A 21,840-nucleotide genomic window follows, 5' to 3' on the forward strand; every position below is an offset into this window, starting at 1 on the left:
AAAAAAAAAAAAAAAAAAAGTAGTTGCATTAAGAGCAAGTATGAATCCTGTTACTAACAGTTCTCTTCATTATAAACAAACCAATTTATGCAGAGCCCTCATTTGCATGAGATAAACATAAAATTCTGTATCTTTCTCATTACCCATTTCAATGGTCATGACAAAGTCTCCTCCTCCTCTCTCCTCCCCTCTCCCCATCATTCCTCTGGTTTTGTGCGGGCACAGACAGCCTCCACATACATCAGTGGTTGGGAACTGGCTTTAAAAAAACCAAGAACCGACTAATGATGAACAGTTATTTTACCACCTAAAGCACTGCCACTAGTGTCCATTGCAGATTAGTGGCGGTGATGTTGTTTTATTCAGTATTGGAGTAAAGAAGGCAGAGGGAAATGTTCAAGTTTATATATGATACAGTCTCTTCTGGCCAGTAAAATCTGAGAGGAGAAAAAAACCGCAGGCTCTGAGAGTGAGCAGAAAATGGCCAGTAACTTTGATACAGAGGAGGGTAAGTCTGTCTTTACGGAGAATAATTAGAACTTTATTTCAGAACTAATGGACAACTTATAGATGATTTTTTTTTTCAAAAAAATTGGCTCAACGTTCTTTCATGACCAAAAAGGAAATCCTGGAAGTTAGTAGAAAACCTCTTTGAGGTCAACCAAAATACTTTTATGAAGTTATTTTAAAAATAGAGTTTCAAAAACTACATGATAAGCTATATTTTGGAGGTTTTGCATCAGGAAAGCCAGTGAATTGCAGAGAATGAGGGGTCACTTCTTACAGCTCCAAGCAAGAAGCTCGAAGACATGTAAAGAAATTAGTAAAGATTGGAAAGGTCTAAATATTGGTGGTTCAAATTGAAACTATACATACATTGCTTAAATGTTTAGGTAAATTTATAATGATACATTGTGGTTAGATTATTTAAGGAATCCAGGACAACAAAACCTTCCTGTATAATGGATACAGATTTATAGTTTAGGAGTCAGAATGAATTGTATTAGAGTTTGAGCAAGTGACTTAAACTGAATTAGAATCTTTTTTTTTTTTCTTGTAAAGTGAAAATAATGAATAGTGCCCTTCTCATAGGGTGAAGATTTAATAAAATATGTAAAGCTGAGGTCAGTGGCTTGTACTTAACATTTAACTATAAGCTTAGCACATAGTAGGTACTTTATAGAATTGTAGCGGCCATTGTTACTTCATTATTCTTATGTAATGTACCCCTGTGCAAAGGTGAGACAGGCACCTGAGCTAAATGGGCCACAGGTCAGGTTCAGTAAACCATTCCTTAGGTATGCTCTTAAATGAGTCAGGGCAGACTAACGAATGTAATGAATTACTCCCAAATCTGAGTGGTTTAAGACAGCAAAGGTGGATTACTCAAGTTAGAGCAGAGTGTGGATGGCATGGTCTGGGAGTAGAAGAAGCTCTATTTTATGTAGTTATTTAAGGACATAATTCCTTTTGTCTAATGGCTCTACCATCCCCAAGGGCTTTGGAGTCCCCTTCTGGGACCTTGGCGTTGAAACAGCTGGTAAGGGAAGAAAGAAAAATGGAAAGTGTTGTGGGCCAGCCCCAGAGGCTCTGTACATTACTTCTGCCCATGGTTCGTCACCTGGAACTTTAAATACATTGCCTGCTGTAACTGAATTGGAGGCTGGGAAAGGTGGTCTGGCTGTGGGCCCAGAAGGGAGGGAAAATATCTGTCACAGGTTTCTTCCTGAGTTTTCGTTTACATGTCAACCAGGATAGAAAGTGGAAAGAAGAAATTGCTACAGTGTATTATGACATGCTCAAAATATGAAGCAAAGGGTTAACTGATTATATTAAGTGATAAAAATCCTAATCACTAACCTTGCATTCAATTAGAATAACATTGAATAAACTTCTCAGTTTATAAAATACAGTCATATCCTTTAGGGGGGGGTAAGGTGCCATAATGAAAAGAACTCGGTCTTTGAGATAACACAGGCTTGGATTTAATTTGTGGCTCCCACACCTACCACCTGTGTGAGCTGAGGCTGATTAGTTACCTCTTTATGCTTTTAGTTCTCATCAGAAAAATGAAACGAATAATCCTTTCCTTGAGAATTATGAGGGTTAAATGAATTATAATTTTAAAGCATCTTAGTACCTACTCTGTTTTTAAAAAAAATAGTGATTATCATTTGACTGACTTACTCAATGCTTTTAAGATTTTAATAGCCCCAAGAAACTTAGACTCAGGCAAAATAAATGATTTGTTTGAGTTTAGCCAGAACTAAACTGACTTTTTCTGATTCCAAATCCCATGATCTTTATTTCACAAAGAACACATATCATAAATGTTTTAATTAACACAGAATAAAAGAATGTCAAGGCAAACACCTAAAATCTATATGGAAATGTGTCTAACTGTGGCTTACTTTAAAAATTAAGGCAAATCTAAACTGAAGAAAAGAAAGCATTAAAAAATTTCAGGTATTTACCCATCTTTTAAAATTCTATGTCCCACACTCCTTCCAGATGACAAGTTAATTTGTGTCTTCCCACTCAGACACACTTTCTACCTCTTGGGAATGAAATGCATAGTGAGATTCTTTGTGGTTCAACTGTAAGTCAAAGAGAGCCGATTTCTAGGAGTATCAAAACTGCCCAGCTGGAAACTCCAAGCTATCCTTAGTCAGTAACCCAGCGTAGATGTCTTTATAGATGTCTTATAGCCTTTCAAAGACAACTATTAGTATCATTATGGAAATTACATTATTTCTGACCAGGCAGTATCTTTAAGGCCCCATGATTCTTAGTCTGGTTGGTGAGAGTTTTTTTTTTTTTTTTTTTTTTTTTTTAGGCATCACAGCTGTAAACATGCACTTAATTTATTCTACACCCTGTTTTACACTTTTTTTTTTTTCCTGCAAGCATTTTAAGTTATATTCACACCTATTCGTAAACTAATGCCTGCATAACTTCTCAGGCTTGCCCTTGTAGTTACTTTGTATACATTTTTCTCACCCACTTCTAACTTGGCTTCACACTTTTTTTTTCTTAAATACTAGAGCTCATTAGTTTTAGCTCCTTTATACGCTGCCCATATCACTTCTCTTATGTGCAGTGAAATAGCCTGCTCTACCAAAAAGCAAAGTAGAAAATATTTCTGTTTGAAATCATTGCTGTATATACCATACTATTAAGAAATGGTAAAGATAAGATAAAGAGCTTATTTTTGGCAAGTTAAGATCTCAGCGCAAAAAAAAAAAAAAAAACAAAAAAAAAACAAAACAAACAAACAAAAAAGCAAAAACAAAACCAAGCACCAGCTTATCCAGTAAAAGTTTCAAATAGTCAGTCTTACATTTTAAATCTGCTTTGCTGTCACAGAAAATGGAGACATATATGTGGATGTCCACTCTGGTGCATGCATATAAAAAAAACAAATGATCATTTAAAGCTGATCTTAGTCCTTTGAAATTTTGTTCTTGAATAAAAAATAGCCTTCAGTCTCCTTTATTTGAATATTATGTTTCATTAGACTATGTACTTTTATCTGGCAGAAACAAGTTTATCCAGCCCAAATCTACTGATGTAGATTGAAAATGAGTTAAAGGGACCACAAAGGAAATGTATGCTGTTATTTCTAAACCAAATGCCTAAAATATGAGTGTTAGGGCCATTTATTAAATCTTTATCTTTACCACACAAGCACAGGAAAATTCAAGCTGTGTTTATTATGCATCTAGGGTTACTTTAAAAGTACTTAACCAATATAGCACAGGAAACAACTAATCATGGCAGACACATGTTCATTTGCTGTATACTCTTCTGATGGATACTGTTAGATCTTTGTCAACATAAAGAAAAACAGCAACACGTTTGCCAGCAGGTTATTTTCTTTCTATGTCACCAAACCATAGCTTCACATGATCTTCAGTAGAATGACTAGTTTTACAAATAAAGTCTTGTTCATTGTAACGAATACAAGCTGCTTTAACAAAAACTATTGCCACATCCACTCCTGGCTGAAATAGTCATAATTCTTTTAGAGTGGCATAATTTATGGGGCCATTATTAGACTGGCTTGTGTGAAGAGGCAATCATAATTTGAGAGCTATAAAGGTCTGGAACAGGGATGTTTTCAAAGTATGAGATAGGACTAAAATGTGCTGACTCCTGTTCAGTTATATCTGCAGAACACCTTGGTTCTCATGACTTTATGCTTATAGATTACAAATTTTTTGGAACCCTGATGCTATAATCACGTATTGCATATATAATGTATGTATTGAATTACATATATTATTTTTTAAATGATTTTTTAAAGTTTATATTGAGAGAGAGAGAGAGAGTGAGTGAGCATGAGTGGGGTGGGGGCAGAGAGAGAGAGAGAGAGAATCCTAAACAGGCTCCAAGCATCTGATGCAGGGCTCGAACCCACGAACTGTGAGATCATGACTTGAGCTGAAACAAAGAGTCAGATGCTTAACCAACTGAGCCACCCAGGCGCCCCATGAATTAGATATATATATATATATATATATATATATATATATATATGTATTTTTTAAATTTTTAAAAAATCTTTATTTATCTTTGAGAGACAGAGCACAAGCAGGGGCAAACAGAGAGAGGGAGACATAGAATCTGAAGCAGGCTCCAGGCTCCGAGCTGTCAGCACAGAGCCTGATGTGGGGCTTGAACTCACGAACAGTGAGATCATGATCTGAGCCGAAGTCAGACGCCCAACTGACTGAGCCACCCAGGCGTCCCGAATTAGATATATTTTATATGATTTTCTAATACATATTCATATTATTTACACTATAATGATTTTCTAATACATATTCATATTATTTACACTATAACATACATAATTATACATTATATGTTATTTAAGTATAATATATAAAATAACCATATACTTACAATGTATGATTATAATGTGTAATTATGTAAACATATATAGTTATGTAGTTTTGTGACATATATACACATAATTCAAATATATTCTATTAAAAGAGAGACAATAGGAGAACAGTGTAGCATAAGTAATAGAATCTACTCCACTTGATGTTTCAGATCTTAGGTCTGCCCCTTACTCACTAACACAAGTTAAATATGCTTCGTTTTTTTCAACTTCAAATGGGAAAAATAATACCATCTTACAATTGTGAATATGAGGTCAGGGAATGCATACAAAAACTTATTGGCATAGCTGGTATTGGGTAAGCATAAAATACATTGTCAGTAGAAAAGAAAAGGAGAGAGGGGCATTCAGAGCAGCAAGACACAGCTTTACGAGTGTTCATATATTCACTTGCATTGTCACAATTCCAGTAACCACGCTGAATTACTTTATAACGTATAACTTGACTTTCAAACACAGAGCGTGGATTTAAAAATTCTAAAATGAGAAAAAAATAATTTGGTGTTCTCACACAAGAAGAGAGTGGTTATTTCTTGAATAACTCAGGGCAAGTGAGACTTTGAAGAATGAAAATGACCAATGTGAGGGAAGATTTGCAAACACATCAATTGGAGTGTGTGGTTTGTGATGGCAGAATTCTTACAGAATACTTTGTGTGGTGGGAAAATGCTTATTTAAAATGACTCTTCAGTTTTCAAGAGTTCATATCAGGGTTAAGGCTAGTGAATGTAACATGAGAAGGTTGATGTATAAAACCAAGCCACAAAGCCAAAGTATTTGGCTGAGAACTTTGCAGTTAACAGTAGAATTTTCCACATGGCTTTCTCGATTCCCCCGTCAGAACTCTCACCAGAAAGGCTAATGAAGAGTCTCTGAAACGAGCATCATTGTGAAAAAATTTCTGCTTATTTGGCTTCTCAAACTTGGAAGTCTGTTGACATTTCTTGTTTGACAACCAGATGTTTAAGAAAGGAAAATAATCTTCAGGAGTCTTAACCAATATTCTAAACATAAACAACACTCAATATTTTGTTTCATGAAAGATTAATATTCGTGCAAAGAGAAAACAAAAATCTCTCTGTATCAGGTTTCTCCAAGAAACATTTTAACTTGGTAGGTTTAAGAAACAGAAAGAAAAAAATGGATACAGCAATGTTTATATTGATGTTTATCATCTAGGACATCTGGAATATTTAGGATCATTTTATCTGAATATGCTCTGTTTACATGATTATTTTGTCAGAGAAATTCAAAACACTTTATATAAATTTAAGGATCTATGTTTACATCTGAGTGCCAAACAGTTTAATTTTTTTTAATATTGCTGTAAACAACATTCTGATATCCTTTTGCATAAGGCTCTCAAAGTATTGATGTAATCCCAAACCCTTTCTTGGCCTACTCTTTAAGGGAGGTATTGTCAGCTTTCTTGTTGATGGCTGAGGGTCATGACACGTCTCACATTCATAAAGGCAATGATATAACCATGGAAGACATTGAAAAGATATAAAAAGGTATATCCCCAATCCCATAAAGTTTAAAAACATGTTGATGTAATGGGTAAACCAGCAGGTAAACATTTTAATACTGAGTGGAGGGTAGAGGGTGCTTTACGTGAACAGTTATAAATCTCGAGTTTTTGAAGCAAGTTAGGAAACACATTTTCTATAGGAATGAAAAAGCAGGGATAAAACAGCAAATAATTCTGTACTTACACGGTTTTCGTTGGCATGCGTCTCCCTGTATGTATATCTCGACTTCATTCTTGAAAGATATTTTCACTAGATATAGAATTCTAGGTTGACCAGTTATTTTCCCTTTCAACTCATGAGAGGTGTTTGTTGGTGTTTTAGCTCCCAGTGTTTCTGCTGAGATGTAGACACTCATTTTAATTGTTGTTCCCCGTGCAAAATGAGGGTTTTATCTCCTAATCCATCCCCTTTTTCCAGCAGTTGTAATTGTCCTAAACTTTGCCTGTGGTTTAGGTCATAAGACCATGGCTTTCTATCTGAGTTCTAGCCATCCCATATACGTGCCCTTCATAGCACCATCCTACATTTGGGTTTAAAAAACCCACAAACCTGGGTGTGTAAGTGGTTCAGTTGGTTGGGTGTCAGACTCTTGATTTCAGCTTAGGTCATGATCTCATGGTTCATGAGTTCAAGATCCACATCAGCCTCTGCCCTGACAGCTCAGAGTCTGCTTGGGATTCCCTCTCTCTGTTTCTCTCTCTCTGACCTTCCTCTGCTCATGTTCTCTCCCTCAAACATAAATAAACATAAAAAAAACCCCAAACAAACCCACAAACATTTAAAAAAAAATAGGAAGCACATTATGCCCTTTCCTTAGTTTAAGTGTTGAATCCTCTACAGTATCATCCTGTTTTTTTTCAGTCTCCAGTATCTTCAAGTAGTTTTATTTTACATTTTATGTAGAGTTTTGTAGTTCTACCTACAAAAGGGTTTGCCTGAGAGGAGCTTATTTGGCCATGACAGGAAATAGAATGTTCACAGTAAAATGCATCCTGTATTTCTCAGGCTATACTAGATAAAGGGTTAAAATACAATCATAACAATAGTTTTAAGAAAAAATTTTCAGCCACACCCTTGCCTACTCAGAGAGAATTTTAGCCCCTGTCAGTTTTCTACTAAATTATTTAGAAGTTGTCAGTGGATGTTTCATTTATTCTCCATAAACAGTGTCTCCCATTTTCTTTTCTCCTTCTCTGGCTTGCTATAACTTTTATCTTTTGTGAGAACTTTGGTCCAATATAAGCTAGGGGAAACAGTTCCCACAAGAGACTACCCTCAATTCCAGGACCAACTGCAAATTTAGGGGTTTCCCTCAGGTTTGATAACTTACTAGAAAGGCACCAAGAACTCACTGAAAACTTATGGTACAGCTTATTATGGGGAATAGATACAGATTAAAATCAGCCAAAGAAGCACATAGGGCAGAATCTAGAAGAAGCACCAAGCACAAAGCTTCCATTGGTCTTTCCCTCTGGAGTCAGGATGCTTTACTTGCTATCAGTGTGTGACCGGATACATAGATCGTTGCAAACCAGGGAAGCCCACCTGAGCCATGGTGTTCAGAGTGTCTACTGCGGGCTCCACCATGAAGGCATGCCCATGTGGTTGATCTCAATCTCTAGTCTCTAGCCCATTTGGGTATGTATGACTCAAATCCTCCCCACCCCAGCCATAGGTTGCATTGCTGGTTGTTCAGACACAGTCACGTGGTCAGCCCCCACCCTAAATACCATTGGGTGCGGCCCTTTCCCACCCTAAATCACTTCCTTAGACTATGCAGCATGACCTGAGGTCCCAAGGTAACTAAAGTCATTCCTATCAGGAGAGACCACCTCCCAGAATTTGAGATTACCTACCAAAGGCCAACCCTTGTCTTCAGGCAAGGCCAAATTCTTTACATGTTTGTTATTAATGTCAGCTAAAAACTTTAAGATAACTATTTATACCCATTAATCCCTCAAGGATATTCAGGGCACTGTGTTCTTGTCATTGCAGAGACAATTGGTACTGATGGAGTTGACACTCTGTCTTCTTGGTAACCTATGGAGATTTCTGAGAAGTATTTCTTTTGTTTTTTACTGATTATATTTTTTTCTGATTACCTTATAATTACCTTATGATTACCTTATAATGTGAATCGATAGCCTCAACACAGAGGGCATTCCCAATAGTAGAAACTATTGTCTTTTCTCTCTGCCACATTTTGCTTCCTCTGCTGGAGATGCTTTTCATACTTATTTTTGCCTGGATAACTCTTGATTCCCTTTCAAGATTCAGATCAGAGGTCACTTCCCATAGGAAAGCATCCTTGACTGCCCGAGTGTGGGGGAGAGCTGCCCCTAGTGCTCTCACAGCACGTTCGCCTGGCCTCTAAACCCCATGAAACGTATGATGACATGACACACGGTAACCTTCCCAATACTCCAGACTGTGAAGTACTCAGGGCAGCAATGGGTCCTGTTTACCTTTGCATGTCTGGCACCTTTCATGACACATGATGCAAAATAAGGGATCAACAAATGATTATTGAATGAATGCTATTTTAGAAACTTTGGTTCCTCTGAAACTGACCTACCGTTCTTAAAACATGTATAGCTCTACTATCTTTTCTCTTTGATTGTTTAATGAGAAGATTCTTAGTCCCTGAGGCTAGGACGTAGGGTTTTAACACTTCCCTAATATGTCCACTCAGGCTTGAATCCTGGAGTCAGCAGAGTTGAATCTCAGTCTGCGACATGTTCATTGACAAGAATTTATGCCACCATCATACATTATAAAATAAACAACTGCATCTGGGTCTTTGAAGAGAAACTTCATTGTCCTCTCAGAAGTAATAGGTCTGCTTCTAGTTCAAAGGTTGCAGAGGAGGGTCTCAAAATTTAGTGCTTTACATCTTATGATGGTATGATGGTCAAAATTATGATGTGAACATCCATGTGTAAATCATGTTTGTTTATTTGTAGGCAAATGAAGAAATATAGAATAATCATATTATACAGTTATCTTGGAATTCTTTATTATTTATTTTGTTTCAAGTTCTGTGCCATTTTTAATTTTTAAAGTTTTTGCTTAAATTCCAGTTAACACACACTAAAATATGAGTTTCAGGTGTACGGTATAGTGATTCAACACTTCCATAACGCTGTGCTCATTGCAAGTAATCCTTATTATCCATCACCTATTTAACCCATTTCTGCATCTACCTCCCTTCTGGTAACTATCAGTTTGTTCTCTATAGTTAAGAGTCTTTTCTTGGTTTCTCTCTCTCTCTCTTTCTCTTTTGTTCCCCTTTGCTCATTTGTTTTGTGTCTTAATCTCCACCTACGAGTGAAACCATATGACATTTGTCTTTCTCTGACTGACTTATTTCACTTAGCATAATAATACTGTAGCTCCATCCATGTTGTTGCAAATGGCAAGATTTCATTCTTTTTTTTTTTTAATGTTTATTTATTTTTAAGAGAGAGAGAGAGAGCGTGAGTGGGCAAGGGGCAGAGAGAGAGAGGGAGACAGAGAATCTGAAGCAGGCTCCAGGCTCTGAGCCGTCAGCACAGAGCCTGACGCGAGGTCTGAACTCATGAACCATGAGATCATGACCTGAGCAGAAGTCAGACACTGAATCGACTGAGCCACCCAGGTGTCCCAGATTTCATTCTTTTTTTTTATGGCTGAATAATATTCTCTTGTATGTATATAACACACCTACTTTATCCTTTCATTAGTTGGTGGACACTTGGGCTGTTTCCATAATTTGGCTGCTGTAGATAATGCTAGGATAAACATCATGGTGCATGTATCCCTTTGAATTAGTGTTTTTGTATTCTTTGGGTAATACGTAGTAGTGAAATTGCTGGATCATAGGGTAGTTCTATTTTTAACTTTTTGATGAACCTCCATACTATATTCCCGGAGTGGCTACCCCAGTTTGCAATTTCACCAACAATGCAAAAGCGTTCTCCTTTTTCCACATCCTTGCCACACCTGCTGTTTCTCGTGTTGTTGATTTTCACCATTCTGACAGGTGTGAGGTGATATCTCATTGTAGTTTTGATGTGCATTTCCATGACTGTAAGTGATATTGAGTATCTTTTCATATGTTTGTTTGCCATTTGTATGTCTTCTTTGAAAAAATGTCTATTTATGACTTCTGCCCATTTTTAAATTGGATTATTTGTTTTTGGGGTGTTGTTTTATAAACTCTTTATATGTTTTGGATACTAACCCTTTATTAGATCATTTACAAATGTCTTCTCTCATTCCATTGGGTATCTTTTAGTTTTGTTGGTTGTTTCCTTCACTGTGTAAAAGCTTTATTCTTTTGATGTAGTTTCAATAATTAATTTTTGTTTCCTTTGTCTCAGGATACGTATCCAGAAAGAAGTTGCTACAGCCAATGTCAAAGAAGTTACTGCCTGGGCTCTCTTCTAGGATTTTCATGGTTTCATGTGTCACATTTAAGTGATTAATCCATTTTGAATTTATTTTTGTGTATGGTGTAGGAAAGTGGTTCAGTTTCATTATTTTCCATGTTGCTGTCCAGTTTTCCCAGCACTATTTGTTGAAGAGACTCTTTTTTTCCCATAGGATATTCTTCCCTGCATTGTCAAAGATTAATTGGCCATATAATTAGAGATTTGTTTGTGGGTTTTCTATACTGTTTTAATTGTCTATTTTTGTGCCAGTACCATACTTTTTTGATTACTACCACTTTGAAATATAACTTGAAGTCTGTAATTGTGATGCCTCCAACTTTGCTTTTCTTTTTCCAAATTGTTGTGGCTATTCAGGGTCTTTTGTGGTTACATATAAATTTTAAAATTGTTTGTTATAGTTCTGTGAAAAATGCTGTGAGTATTTTGATGGGGATTGCATTAAATGTGTAGATTGCTTTGGACAGTATAGACATTTTAATAATGTTTGTTCTTCCAATGAATGATCATGGAATGTCTTTCCATTTTTGTGTCATCTTCAGTTTCTTTCATGAGTGTTTTATAGTTTTCAGAATATAGGTCTTTCTCCTCTTTGGTTAGCTTTGTTCCTAGTATCTTACTGTTTTTGGTGCAATTATATACAGGATCAATTTCCTAATTTCTTTCTCTTCTGCTTCATTATTTGTATATAGAAATGCAATAGATTTCTGTATATTGATTTAGTGTACTGTGACTGTACTGAATTCATTTATTAGTGGTAGCAATGTTTTGGTGGAGTCTTTCGGGGTTTCATATAGAGTATCATGTCCTCTGCAAATAGTTAAAGTTTTACTTCTTCCTTGCTGATTTGGATGCCTTTTTTTCTTTTTGTTGTCTGATTGCTGTGGGTAGGACTTCCAGTACTACATTGAGTAAAAGTGGTGAGAATGAACAGCCCTGTCTTGTTCCTGACTGTAGAGGAAAACCTCTCAGTGTTTCCCCACTGAGGAGGCTATTAGCTGTGGGGTTTTCATATATGACCTTTATTATGTTGAGGTATGTTCCCTCTAAATCTACTTTGTTGAGAATTTGTATCATGAATGGATGTACTTTGTCCAATGCTTTTTATGCATCTATTGAAATGATCATATGGTTCTTATCCTTTCTTTTTTGATGCGATATATCATGTTGATTGATTTGTGAGTATTGAACTACCTTTGAAACCCAAGAATAAATCCCCTTGATCTTGGTGAATGATTCTTTAATGCATTGTTGGGTTCAGTTTGCTTATATTTTATGGAGAATTTTCGCATCCATGTTCATTGTGGTTATTGGCCTATAGGTCTCTTTTCTAGTGCTGTCTTTATCTGGTTTTGGTATCAGGGTAATGCTGGCCTCATAGAATGAATTTGGAAGTTTTCCTTCCTTTTGTATATTTTGGAATAGTTTGAGAGTAATAGGTATTAACTCTTCTTTAATGTGTTATAGAATGTGCCTATGAAGCCATGTGGTCCTGGACTTTTGTTTCTTGGGAATTTTTTGATTACTGATCCAATTTCTTTGCTGGTTATTGATCTTTTAAGTTTTTTATTTATTCCTGTTTCATTTTTGACAATTTATATGTCTCTAGGAATTCATCCATTTCTTCTACGTTGTCTAATTTGTTGGCATATAGTTTTTCATAATATTTTCCTTTCTAAAATTTTTTTAATGTTTATTTTTGAGAGAAAGAGAGAGTGTGAGTGGGAGAGGGGCACAGAGAGGGGCAGACACAGAATCTGAAGCAGGCTCCAGGACTGGAGCTGTCAGGACAGAGCCTGATGGCCCATTGTGGGACTTGAACTCATGAATTGTGAGATCATGACCTGAGCCGAATTTGGACACTTAATCGACTGAGCCACCCAGGCGCCCCCATAAATATTCTCTTATAATTGTTTTTATTTCTGTGGTGTTGGTTGTTATTTCTCTTCTCTCATTTGTGACTTTATTTGGATTGTTTCTCTTTTCTTTTTGATAAATCTGGCTAGAGGTTTATCAATTTTATTAATTTTTTCAAAGAACCAGCTCTTGTTTCATTGATCTGTTCTTCTATTTTCTGTGATTTCCTTCTTGACCCATTTATTTTCTTAGTAGCATGTTATTTAACCTCCATGTATTTGTGGTCTTTCCAGATTTTTCTTGTGTTTGTCTTCTAATTTCATAGTGTTGTGGTCAAAAGAGATGCATGGTGTGACTTCAGTTTCCTTGAATTTGTTGAGGTCTGTTTTGTGGCCTAATATGTGATCTATTCTGGAGAATGTCCCATGTGTACTTGAAAAAAATGTGTATTCTGCTGTTTTAGGATGGCATGTTCTGAATATATCTGTTAACTCCATATGGTCCATTCAAAGTCATTGTTTCCTTGTTTATTTGCTCTTTAGATTATCTGTCCATTGATGTAAGTGGGATATTAAAGTCCCCTACTATTATTGTGTTATTATCAATTAGATCCTTTATGTTCATTATTAATTGTTTTATGTATTTGGGTGCTCACATGTTTGGGTGAATAAATATTTAAAATAGCTATATCTTCTTGTTGGTTGTCCCCTTTATTATTATATAGTGCCCTTCTTTGTCTCTTGTTATAGTCTTTGTTTAAAGTCTAGTTTGTCCAATATAATACTCTAGCTTTCTTTTGACATCCATTTGCATGATAAATGTTTCTCTATCCCCTCACTTTCAATCTGCAGGTGTCTTTAGGTCTAAAATGAGTCTCTTGTAAGCAGCATATATATGGGTCTTATTTTTTTAATCCATTCTGATACCTTATGTCTTTTGATTAGAGCATTTAGTCCATTTAAATTCAAAGTAATCATTGATAGACATGTATTGATTGCCATGTTATTACTTGTTTTGTGTTTGTTATTGGAAATGTTCTCTGATCCATTCTTGTCTTTCTGTTTTTTAATGTTTTGCTTATTTTCTTTAGTGGTATGTTTGGATTTTTCTCTTTCTCTTTTGCATGTTTATTAGCAGTTTTTGATATATGGTTACTATTAGGTTTGTATATAACATCTTCTGCATATAGCAGTCTATATTAAGTTGATGGTTATTCAAGTTTCAACCCATTCTTTTCTCCTTTCATCAACATGTTTTAGGTATTTGTTATTATATTTTATATCCTTTTTATAAAAAAATATTTTTAATGTTTATTTATTTTTGGGAGAGAGACAGACAGAGCAGTGAAGGGGCAGAGAGAGAAGGAGACACAGAATCCAAAGCAAGCTCCAGGCTCCAAGCTGTTAGCACAGAGCCTGATGTGGGGTCTGAATTCACTAGCTGTGAGATCATGACCTGAGCCAAAGTTGAACACTTAACTGACTGAGCCACCCAGGCTCCCTATATTTTACATCCTTTTTTTTGGTGTGTGAGTTAATTGACTTCTCCATAAATGTTCATTTTTACTGTTTTTGTGTTTCCTGCCTTTATACTGTCACTTTTTGTCTCTGCTTTCCCCTCAAAGAGTCCTCTTTAATATTTCCTGCAGGGCTACTTTAGTGGTTACAAACTCCTTTATTTTGTTTGTCTGGTAGACTCTTTAATTCTCTTTCTATCCTGAATGATGGCCTTGCTGGATAGAGTATTAGTGGCTGCAGATTTTTCCCATTCAGTACATTGAATATATCATGCCACTCCCTTCTAACTTACCAAGTTTCTTTTGAAAGATCACCAGCTAACCTTATGGATTTTCCTTTGTAAGTTAATAACTTCTTTTGTCTTGCTTTCTTTAAGATTTTTATTTATTATTATGTTTTGCAAATCTAATTACTATATGTCTTGATGTTGGCCTGCTTTGGTTGAGTCCTCTTGTAAGAACATAAGAAATTCAGCCCCTCTCATTTTCCAAGCCAATGGTTTTGGGGAAACATTTCCCTTGTGTGTTCACCTGTGTGTTCCTCTCTCTCTTGCCCTTCTCTGTGACTATGTCTCCTTCCCCATCACAGCACCCATGATTGGTTTCTCCCCTAAACCATGTCTCTGATCTTCCTACTTTCCTGAATGTGGCTTCTTCTCTCCCTTTAGTTGTGGAGTTTATTCTGACAGTCTTCAGGTTGATTTCTGGGATATCTAGCTTTGTGAGCCTAGGCTCCTCCTAGTCCATTGCTATCTTCCTGCTCTCTTCTGGAATTTTTTATTTTAAAATAAAACAGGATGCATGTTTCTTTATTTTATTTAAGATGAATAATAGTGGAAGTGCTTTATTGAACAAAATTTTATGTCCTTTCATACCTAATATGGCATAAATAATAGTAATACAAAATTTAAAGGTCATGATGATCATATAATTCCAGAGCTAAGAGAATATACTTCTTTAGAATATAGCAAATAAGGCACTCAGGGTAGAGTTTTAGGTGCCAACTTTGCATTTGCAGTAGCCAGAGAGTAAGTGTTACTTTAGATTTTGTTCCCTGTGTACTTTGTCTGCCTGATCCTAGTCTTGGCCCTAAACATGTCCTGGTTCTATCGCTTCTGAAGTATGTGGCCTTGGAGGTGTAAATTACTCTCTCTAAACCTTAGTTTCCTCATGAACAGATGATGGCATCTTGAGAATTTTAATTTCATGACAGTGTGCAGATGAGGGGAATACAAAAACAGAGAACCCATTAACAAGTTTTGAGGAATCATAAACTTACAGAGTAGTAAGTGGTAAACTAACCTGATAAATTTAATTCTTTCATTTTATTGAGGAGGACTTACTCAAGAAAATGCAAAGACTTACCCAAGATCATTAATTTATTTTGAGCAGAACCAATGCTGGAGATGTTTCCAGGATTCTGTTTAGCATTCTTTCCATTTTACCCCATTTACTAGACAGCATAGTGAGTAGCTTGGAGACTCTTGGAATGTGGATGAAACAAATGGATTCAGAGAAGTTTGTAGAAGAAGAATTGATTGGTGATCAGTCAGGTGATGACTTGGCAGTCATAAAAGATAGATGGCTACAATTTAGACCCCTGATAAGTAAAGAGAATAATGCCATCAACTGAAATAAGCAATGGAAGTTGGTAGGAAAGATGGTGAGTTAGCAAAGGATTGGAGTAGGGGAAAACGTACTTAAGCTAGGATGTGAAAGATTTTGATAATATGTGACTAAGAACTTCTTGTGAAGGAAGACTGCTAGGGGTTTGTAATAGGATAGTTATGCAAACTGAGAAAAACTTTCTGTGATGGTCTTTAAAAATAGGGTAGTTTTCTGGGATGGCTTAAGTGTAGCATTCCTTGTAAGCAAGAATTTGTTTTCAGTAATTCCTCAAACTCCATCTGAAGCCTGCGATTCTTTGAAGTCTTAGATTTAGTGCACTTGGCTTGTAAAATGGATGTTGGTTATGGGACATAAAAGTATGAAGGATTTGAAATGACCTTTTAAATGGGAGAGGAATCAGCTATGCCATATCAGAGGGGTTACTATGGTGTAACCTTTTCAAATCCTGCAGGTGGTAGTGCTTTTAATGTTCCAAGAATCTGAAATTTCATCCTTGCACTAACTATATGTAGCTGGCATGTCTCCCAAGGCAGTTACAGAGAAGGAAGACACTTTATCAAGAGGCAGCATCTGCACCAGAGAGCTAGGAAGGTTCTTGAGCCTACTTATCGTCAGCAAAAAGAGAAGATGAGCCTGACCAAGTGATTGTCTCAACAGTTTCCTGCTGAAGACAATTTGTATCCTAAAGAAGTTACATATAACATCTTTTTAGTTACCTGGCTCAATTAGTAAATAGTTATATTTTCATCATTGTTGGCTTTCTTCAAACATAACTGTAGACTCAAAATACTTTTAGACAAAAAAAATGATTTTAAGGAAAATACTATATTTTAGTCTATTATTGTGAGAGAAAGCAGAGTGACCAGAAATGAAGTTTCAAAATCCTACTTCGAATTATCCTAGGCTGGGACCCAGAAGAGCAATTTTTACTGTGGAAACATGTGAGTCTTAGTGAACCAAACCAAATACATTTGCTATATGTCAGTGGAGTAGTTTATCTGCAGCATCTTGATGAGAGAGAGCTTGGGGGGCAACTAATCCATTAACTACAGTGAGGGGTAGCCCTCAGGAAGAATGTGTTCGGATCTATGGTCTTTTCTTGATGGCGTACAGATTTTATTTCAATGACTAATACAGAGTAGTCCAAAGGACAGGGGTCAGAAGTGATTAATAGTATTAATTTAGGCAAAGCAGAGAAACATTGGCAGTAATTATTTCTGTAGATGAGTAGCAGTGTCATCGCAGGAAAGCCTTCATTGAAATTGGTGATTTGTGGGTGGTGACTTCCCTCAGTATCTCTATTTAGATAGGATGGAGAGGGTCTACAGGAATGAAGTTTTGTGTCCTGGATCTTAGGGCCTTTGAAGAGGGTGATGCTGAAATGATGGCAACATTATGGGATGTGTTCACAAGCCTAGTCTATAGGTAAGCTTCAGCTTCTCCAGCTTTGAAAAGACTAAAGAATGCAGAACCATTTTGGTACCAGGAAGGTTTTGCATCTTTGTGAGCAATTGCAAGCAGGGATTTGGTATACAGAAATCTTTCATCCAAATAATGGCATACCGCAAATGAATTAGAACTATTCTTTTTCTGTGACATTAATTATTTCATGTTATTGTCCTATAGTCTCGGCCCATTTCATGGAGAAGTGTTGGCTCAGACTCTTGATGAAAAGTTAGGCAAGTTTTGTCCCAACCAGGCTATTTATTAAAGTTTATTTTATTTATTTTGAGAGAGAGTGAGGGGGGAGAGATGGGACAGAGAGAAAGAGAGAGAGAGAATGCCATGCAGGCTCTGCACTGTCAGCATGGAGCTTGATACAGGGCTTGAACCTACGAGTCGTGAGATCATGACATAAGCTGAAATCAAGAGTTGGTTCGTGTAACTGCCTAAGCCACCCAGGAGCCCCACAACCATGCTTTTAGTAGTGTTTTGGATATGAAATTTATTTATTATTTATTTATTCATCATGTATTTTCAGCTGAACACTAGAGCATATATGAGGGCCGATGAGAAATGAAGACGAAATGATAGAACAAATTATGATGGACTCTTATGTGACAAGCCAATGAAAGTAGATTTTATTTCTAAGACATGGGGAGTAATGGAAGGGTCAAGAGAAGCGTTGAGAGCAAGCTGAAACAACAGAGGTCTGTTAGCTTTATACAGCCTTCATGTTATGCCTGGATAGTGTTTTAAAACATAACATCCAGCAAGAGTGATGCTGGATTGGATACTATCTGTTTTGTACGTATTGCATCATACCTGGTGTCCTACTCCTATTTATGTTCATTGCACAGCTCTCAAAGACATTACTGTTTGCAATTCCTGATCTAGATGTATGCATCTGATACCATATAAAAACACTGTATCTTTTTACCTTACATAAATATGGCCAGGTCTGACCAACCTACAAGTTCAAATAAAGTCTCATTAACATTATTGCTAAATAATTATGGTTCTTCTATATACCTGACTACACATCTTAGCACCACCTATTTCTTAAAATCTCCGTGATGTCTCATATGTGCACATGAAAAAAAAATCACTCATGTTTTCTACCATGCTGCCACCAAGTCATTTGGAGTAGGTATCGCATTACAACCCCTGCAGTTGATGCCTTTCTGGGAAAGCAGCTTCCTTGGTCTCTGTTGGCCTCAGGGGTGCTTGGCCACTGCTCTGCAGCCCTCACCAGATGTTTCCAGTCTTATTCAGAACAGTGGTGGGGATGCTTCTTTTTCCATATTCATTTAAAAGTTTTATCTAGGTGCCAGAGTCCATGATCTCAGAGTTTGCCTGGAAAATAGAAGCTTTAGCTCTGAATCCAACTTTTCTTCCTTATATGCTGCAAAACCTATCCTTAGAACTGTCTGGCAGAAGGATGCCAGGGCATCACATTATTTATCATTTTTTTCCCTCTGGTTTTCCCTAGGTCCTTCCAATCTCCAACTCCCACATACTTCCTATTTCCTCCTTTCAGTGAGGAAATACAAAAGCTTGAATGCATTTCAACTTGTCCAAGCGGACCCTCAATTTTGGAAGAGGACTTTAGTCTCTCAAACAGATAAGGGAAGCTATTTTTGAAGTAGTGACACATGGGAGTAGATTAATATTACTTAGGTTAAGTAACAGACTTCATTTTCATGCTGTTATAATTTGAACGTGTGCCAATGATCACATCAATATCAATGTACCTGCAAACACCATCTTTGCATAACCTCCGTTTTAAAGGTTGGGTCTGCTCTTCATCTACGCTAGTAAATTCTACCTAAATACTCTTTCCTTGTTAGCTTTGGTTTACTGATACCACTACAGTTAAGCTAGTCTATATTCAATTCTTTGCAACCCTTCTCCATGGGAGTGAAAGACCCTGTGTTAGTCTTGCCTTCTGATGTCTTTCCCCATCTTTTCCAAACGTGTCAAAATTCAATTCAGCACTTCTGTCTAGGAATCTTCTCTTGCTTAACGACGTCTTGTTTAGTCAGTGCCGTTATCTTAGTTCATCACTTTCTGAAAGGTTTTTTAGGGACCACTGTTTTCTTGAAAGATATCAATAAGTGTTCTTTCGGAGGTGTAGGGAAAGAAATTCATGGTAAACTAAATTTGGTTCATTCTGCTCCCTATATCTATCTTTTTTAGTGCACTTGAATGTATTAAATGTTCTAAGAACTTTTTCAGTAAGGAAACTAACTTTGTATCCAATCTTATTAGTATAAGCTCCAATACTTATGTTACATTTGTTATATATATTGCAGGCGTTAAATTGCAGATTTCTTAAAAGTAAATATCCTTAATTTTTGTCACAGCTCTCCTTAGTACCTGATCCAATACTGTGTATAATTCAGCTAAACTGACATATTACAAGCTAGGCACCATGCTAGGTCCTACAAGTTCAAGGATGAATAATTTTTGTAAAGATTTATGGATAACAAGTAGCTTTCAGTGAACAGTATGTTGCTGGTATTTAGCATTTATTGAATTATGGCTGCCTTGGAGTTTGATTTTCAATTCTAACTGTAACTCTTTACATGCTATATCTCTGTCGCCATTTAAGAATCTTTTTCCCTTGTTGTTATTATGCAATTATGAAAAGATTTTTAAAGATATTTGGAAACCAAGGTAAAATGACCAAAATGTTACACAGGATTTATAATTTTGTTTTCTGTTTCACTTTGATTATGCAAATGTAGAGTATAAATTTATTTACTCTTCGGAATCTAATATTTTGTTAAATTAGAAATAGAGAATTTCTAACAGAAGGGGCACCTGGGTGGCTCAGGCTCGGTCAGTTAAGCATCTGACTCTTGATTTCGGCTCAGGTGATCTCAAGGTCGTGAGACAGAGCCCCTGGAAGGGCCGTGGGTGGAGCCTGCTGAGGATTCTCTCACTCCCTCTCCCTCTGCCCCTTCCCTGCTTGGATGCGTGCACATGCTCACTCACTCTCTTTCTCTCAAAAGAAAACGAAAAAAGAAAAGGAAATTTCCCACAGGAGGAATCAAGGGATGGTAAAATAGCCGGACGAGGCTTTAAAACAGCATTCCTAAAACTCTCATGTTCCCAAAGCAGGAAGCAATAAGAGATATACATAATGGCAGGAAGAGGTGAGTGAAATATTTTGTTTCACTGCTGGTAAAAATATGAGGGTGCTATTGTGGTTATTGAAGGAGTTTGGGCTCGGTGGATGACGATGTGCTAATTGATAACTACACAGAAGATTACTAGTTTTTGGACCCAAGAAGGAGACAGAGTTCAAAGGGACCCCCTGTTACTCAGGAATTTGCGGTAGTGTTCTACTGTACGAGTTTGTAATCCATTTGCAGTTAAAAGAATTATGGTCAAAATAGAAATAGGTCTTGGTTGATTTTGTAATTCAGTAAACACTGCTAGATCTCTATTTGATGTCATCAGTGTGTGAGGCCCAGTAGTGGTGATGCTGGTTGTGGTGGTGGTTAAAAAGAAATTAATACATTCTGAAGAGAACATAGTCCTTTGGGAGAGAAGAAAAGCTTGATGACATATGGAAAGCTTGACAATACCTGATAGAGTATGTAAAATATGTTGCTACTACATGATAGAGAAAAACACAACAAAATGTTGAAAAACGTTTTGAGGAGTGGACTGGGTTCACTCTAACTAATTTGGGAGGATGAAGAGCTCCTAGACAAACCATTAAGACCCACGAAAAACCAGACACAAAATAAGTAGTTTGAGGAGGTGTAGGAAAACAAATATTAAGGTTAAAATATTGGCAAGTGAATGCACGTGTTATATCACAGAGGAAAGGTTGAAGAAGAAACTACTTCCGGAGTCAAATAAGGCTTTTCTCATAAAATATGAACTCTTACCTTTTGCTGAAGCAGAACCACATTCTACAGAATAATAGTGATCTTTGACGTAGTGTCCATGGCAAATCGCGAGATGTGTCAAGATTCTTACCGCCTACCAACTTCTACATGCTTCTACTAATACACCAAGAAGAAAATGATACCACTGAGAAAAAGAAGTAGAATGTGTTTCTTGTAAATTTTAATTCAAATATAGAAACAGAATGGTTTGAGTATATGGGCAGAAATTGAAAAAAAAAATTCTTCCTGCTTTTGAAAGTCAAGAAGAGTTTGGAACAGAAAGTTGAACAAGGGAAGTGAAACACTGACTTCACAAATAATGTTGAAGAACATGATTTTTTTGATACCATTGCTTATGATGAAAAACACATGGGTCTCTCAGGAGGAGGAAATGTCTCATTACAGCTTGTGGGTCTGTCAAGATGATCTCAGATTGGAGAAGAGAATTTAAAATTTAAGAGGGTTTTGGCATAAGAAAAGCAAAAGGAGCAAAGATGCCAAGTATTTCTTAGGAAAAACTATTAGACACTATTATAAGAGCCTCAAATGTCTAATTCCCAAAATATAATTGTTTACCAAAATAAGATAAATATTTCAGAAGAATGCTACCACCTGGCTGTCC

At 36.5% G+C, this 21,840-nt stretch overlaps 1 long non-coding RNA gene across 1 annotated transcript in view; it reads right to left on the minus strand.

The window, feature by feature from the left end:
- The window catches only part of LOC123599161, a 29,836-nt gene extending 8,454 nt beyond the window's left edge, over positions 1 to 21,382 (minus strand). The window contains exon 1 of the long non-coding RNA XR_006713014.1: positions 21,219 to 21,382. This is a non-coding gene — a long non-coding RNA (uncharacterized LOC123599161). The remainder of the gene's footprint in view (positions 1 to 21,218) is intronic.
- Between the last annotated feature and the right edge of the window lie 458 nt (positions 21,383 to 21,840).

Source organism: Leopardus geoffroyi, chromosome C1 (assembly GCF_018350155.1).
Source record: "Leopardus geoffroyi isolate Oge1 chromosome C1, O.geoffroyi_Oge1_pat1.0, whole genome shotgun sequence".
NCBI classification, from domain to species: domain Eukaryota; kingdom Metazoa; phylum Chordata; class Mammalia; order Carnivora; family Felidae; genus Leopardus; species Leopardus geoffroyi.